General features: G+C 51.5%; 1 long non-coding RNA gene across 1 annotated transcript; it reads right to left on the reverse strand.

Moving 5' to 3' along the window:
• Nucleotides 1-476: 476 nt before the first annotated feature.
• Nucleotides 477-911, reverse strand: LOC144323042 (uncharacterized). Its single transcript, XR_013388587.1, has 2 exons — nt 840-911; nt 477-588 (listed from the first exon to the last, which is right to left on the reverse strand). It is a non-coding gene; the product is annotated as an uncharacterized LOC144323042 (long non-coding RNA).
• Between the last annotated feature and the right edge of the window lie 3,905 nt (nt 912-4,816).

A 4,816-nucleotide genomic window follows, 5' to 3' on the forward strand; every position in this document is an offset into this window, starting at 1 on the left:
ACCCATGACAGATGCACAGAATTCTGTGTGGATGAATGAAGGTGATTTTGGAGGGTCTTCACTCTGCTCTTAGTGGAGCTAAGCTCCGACCTCTTAGCATAGAGCTGGGAGTGGAGGAGTAAAATAAGAACTTAGCCAAATGTTTTAAACAGCGGTCACTTAAAAACTCTCCTAATTGATTTTCATTGAGCTGGCCCTTACTATTTACTGGAGACTTGGATTTAAATGTGTGGCTTTTTGTAAGCCATTAGCCATGTGAAATGACTCCGGGTCAACTTACAGCTGAATAAAAGCTTGTATTTCAAGTGCTATTTAATAATTTGGTTATATGGAAAATTTTCAAGAGCCAGGAGGTCTGCAGGGGAGGAGAGCCTGGGCCTGTGTGAGATTAAGTTAAATACACTTTGACTTTTATTGACATGGTATCCACACGGCACGGATAATACCATTGAATGCTGTGTATTTTCAGACAGCACACGTGACCCAGGACTTTATTAAAATATGTTAACTTTACAGTATAAAAAGCCACTCTCCTGTCAATGGGCCTGCTTCCTTCAAATTTCCACAGTCCAGGAAATGGTCCAAGAGCTATACCGAATGGATCACGGGGATTAGAAATGGAAAAAACATGTTGTAAGACATGATATTAGATTTATGTGTCATTCGTATGGCCATTTGTAAATATTTAGTGAATACCTATCTCAGGAAAAATTCATAACTTGTAAATAAGGAATGGTGACAACATGTACTTTCAGTGTCACTCTGAGGCATTAACAGGCCTACCCAAGGAATTTCTCAGCCTCCAGGAGCATAAACCTCTGTTTGCCGTGGCTACTTACTGATTAGAGCTCAGACACTGCGAAGTGACTTGGAAATTTCTGCCCACTAGAGAAGCCGTGGTTTGATTGTCCTATAGAATATTAACCGGTGATCTGTCTAAACCAACGTTCTGATTCTGGCATTCTGTTTTTCAAAATTCCTACCCAGACCCAATTCCTTAACTTGCTTTCTGAACCAGCATTATTATTATATCTCTCCCCTCATTAATGATGTACTAGATTGGGGAGGCATCATATTTTTGACTTTTTGAACTTTGCATTCTGTGCTGTGAAAAGTGTACGTGAACATACATGACAATTCCTGCCCTCCAAGCCCATCCACTGGGAAAGGATAGAGGAAGTACTATAGGAAATCAAAAGAGAAGAATGAATGAGAGCCAGAAACTTGGGGAAACCTTTAGGAAAGCCAGAGGGTGCTTTGGCAGAGCCTGTGCAGTGAGGAGTGGTGGCGGCCTGCCACAGCCTTGTCCTTGGGGGAAATTTCATTTTATCCCTTACTTTTATCTCTCCACTTAATTTTCCCTTCACCGTTTTAAATCCCAGAGGCTCTCCTCCTTACTCAGCCTCACCTTCTGTGCAGCAAAGAGGCTAGACAGGGAGCAAATGCTGCTTTTTGGGGCAAACACCCCATTGTGCTATGGACTGGGGCTCATTTTAAAGGAAAAAGCTCTGGGGATCAGCAGCTGAGGAAAGAGGCTGGGGCGTCGGGTGAACTACATTTACTTAACAGGGTTTCATGGTGTTGGCTATTCCCTCTAATAAACAATTTAAAATAGGATCAGGATTTAGGTGGCACTTACGCAGCTGGTATAACACAGCCCAACATCTATATCCACAGGCAGCCAAGGGGTCTCAAGACACTGGTCTGATCCTTCAGATGAAGGGAATGGGAATCACTCTTCCAGGACGCAGGGACCATGGGAGCCCCCCACCCCACCCCAAGAAAGATGCTGTGCTCAGCAGTCCCTGCTAGCCCTGCCTGGTGAATGCCGGCCCCCAAAGCAGGTGACACCTTTCCACCCATTACAATCCAGTCAGGCTCCTCATCCATCTGATCAAGCCAGGTCCCTGAGTGTGGCTCAGCGGCCAGAGATTGTTCTCCTCGGCCTATGGATGAACAAACTGAAGCTGGGTTGGGGTGGGTGGGTGGCAGGAACCAGGTCCCTGACTGAAGGTCAGTTGTGGAGCCCAGTAAACACTCAATAACTGGAAGGGACAGGCTCACTTTGCGCCCTCCCCATGACACTGGGGATGCACTGCTTCTGTCCCCGGCCTCAGAGGGGTGTTTCAGAATGAGTTCTGCTCAGGAAGCTGAGCGGCATCTGGTCAGGAGCCCCAAACAAATTTTCTCTTGATCTCCATTCCCAGAAGCAAACAGGAGGAGCTTTATTAACGCAGCAGAGGGGTGACCATCCTCAGTGAGAAGCTCTTCACCAGCCTGAGCTCTGATGACCCTTTCCTTGATCCTTGGGGTCTCTCATCGCTCGCCTCTTGTGTCTTCCCTGGGCCTGAGACTTCCCAGGCCGTGTCAGGACTCGCAGGAGTGCACCGCAGCCTCCAGCCCCAGTGGAGACTTCCAGGCTCAGGCCGTAAGAAGCCCCTGCCCGCAGCAGTGTGCCCGGAGCCCAGCCACGGACACGTTCCCAGGGTGGCGAGGACATGGGGGGGAGGCTGGAGAGAGCGGATGCCCACGTGGTCCAGGCTGCAGGCACATCGGGCTAAGGGCACACTAGCAACCAAAAGGCAATTTCGGAAGAATTGATGTTTGTCACGGGGGTGTCTCAGGCTCCGTGAGGACATAGACCGTGGCTTCCTTCTTTAAAATCTGTGGCAGGGGCAGCCCGGGTGGCTCAGCGGTTTAGCGCCGTCTGCAGCCCAGGTATGATCCTGGAGACCCGCGATCAAGTCCCGTGTCGGGCTCCCTGCATGGGGCCTGCTTCTCCCTCTGCCTATGTCTCTGCCTGCCTCTCTCTGTGACTCTCATGAATAAATAAATAAAATATTAATAAAAATAATATCTGCGGCAGAAGCCATCGCCCCGCCCCTGCCATCTGTCATGCTCACAGGTGGCCGTGCTCCCCAGGGCCCGCAGCCTCATTCCTCCGCCTGAGCAAGCAGAGGCGGGCGGTGGGAGCAGCCCTCACCCAGTGAGTGTGGGATCTTGCCCTCAGCACCCCCGCAGAGTCCCTGTCAGGACCCTGGCATCCTCCCCTGACTTCGGAGATTCTTCCAGAATTTCCAGGTCCCCAGAGTAGCAACTGGCTGTACTCTCCTTTCCTGGAGCCTTCCTTTCTCTCTCTCTCCCTCTCTCTCCCTCTCTCTCTCCCTTTTCGTCTGCCATCAAGCATGAAGTACCCTTGTGCTCTGGTTCTCTCTCAGGTCCGCCTGAGACAGCACCAAGCTGAAGCCCTGGGGGCCCTGAGGGGAACCCCCCCCCCCCCAGATCCAGGCAAAGCCCGCCCCCTGCTGCAAGCAGGCAGGAAGAAAAAGAAGGCAGAGAATATCCACATCTCCATTATTCTGCTGTTTTCACATAACCCGTCACATGGATCAAAGCCTGGGATCTAGTAGGGCCGCCCTGCTAGCAGGGAGTTGGGAGCTGGATTCTGACCAACAGTAGTAACAGTTCATATGCAGGAGGGACCTACGGACATGCCAGGCCCGGGCTCACGCGGCAGCAACTGGAAGCCCCGCGGCCAGGATCCAAGGCTTCTGCTCTTCTGCTGCCCCGAGCGAGTGAGCAAGGATCGGGGAAGAGAGCCGGGCACAGGGTGCCACGGGGCCCCGGGGGCCCGGGGACTGACGAGCTGCCACCCTTGTCAACCGGGGAAACCTTGTGTTTCCCTCAAACAGGGACAGGGCTTGTCTAGTCTCTGTTTCCTCAGCGGAAGTGATATTGAGGGGGTTTGTACCAAAGCGCCACCAGCGTTCTCCTGTGTCACTGAAAATGAAAGTGAAGCCTCAGAGTCTTCACCTGGGCCTCCTCTCCCTGGTCTCAGGGGAGCTTCACCGCGGAGATTCAGAGAGGGGGGTCCCATCCCAGTGTCTTAGCATCTGAGCTGCTGTAGTCCGTCCATCCATTCGTCTCTAACCCCCTATTTCTCTGTCTCTCGCCATCTGTTCCTCTTCCTCCTGTCCTTTTGTCATTCTCTCTCTTCTGATGTTCTCCCTGTGTCTTTCCTCTTTTATTTTTTTAAGATTTATTTATTTATTTGAGAGAGAGAGAGATTGAGAGCACAAGCAGGAGGGGCAGAGGGAGAGAGGATATGAAGCAGATGCTGTGCTGAGCATAGAGGCCAACACCGGGCTCGATCTCATAATCCTGAGATAGTGACCTGAGCCGAAACCAAGAGTCAGATGCTTAACTAACTGAGCCACCCAAGGACACCACCCCCCCCCCCCGCCCCAGCCCTACCATACTGCCCCAGAAGTCAGATATTTTAAAAATGGTATCAACTCTTAAAAAAACCAGATAGTCCTGAAGTGACATTTCCTTTTAACCAGGTTGCTGTTCTTTCTAAGGCTTGTTTTGTTTGGAAACCCAGTAAAAAATGTTAAGAATCGGGGCCTCCCCTAGGCAGACCTGTGTGGAGCTCCCAGGTACTTCCCCACAGAGATGGGCGGGCCTTGAGAACCCCTCCTCCGTGAGATTTGCTTGGTTCTCAAGGCTCCACCATCGTCTCAGTATTTAGTACACGTAGGCAAATTCTGAAACACGTGGTCTCCACAGTGCAGTGGCCTAACACAATCAAGTTTTCTTTCTCACAAGCAGGTTGGTGGCAATGGGGACTGGGGTAGGGGGTCCTCTGCTCCATGCAGTCCTGCAGAAACCCAGGCTCCGGGATCCCTGGGTGGCGCAGCGGTTTGGCGTCTGCATTTGGCCCAGGGTGCGATCCTGGAGACCCGGGATCGAATCCCACATCGGGCTCCCTGCATGGAGCCTGCTTCTCCCTCTGCCTATGTCTCTGCCTCTCTCT

The sequence above is a fragment of the Canis aureus genome, chromosome 11 (assembly GCF_053574225.1).
Source record: "Canis aureus isolate CA01 chromosome 11, VMU_Caureus_v.1.0, whole genome shotgun sequence".
Taxonomy (NCBI): domain Eukaryota; kingdom Metazoa; phylum Chordata; class Mammalia; order Carnivora; family Canidae; genus Canis; species Canis aureus.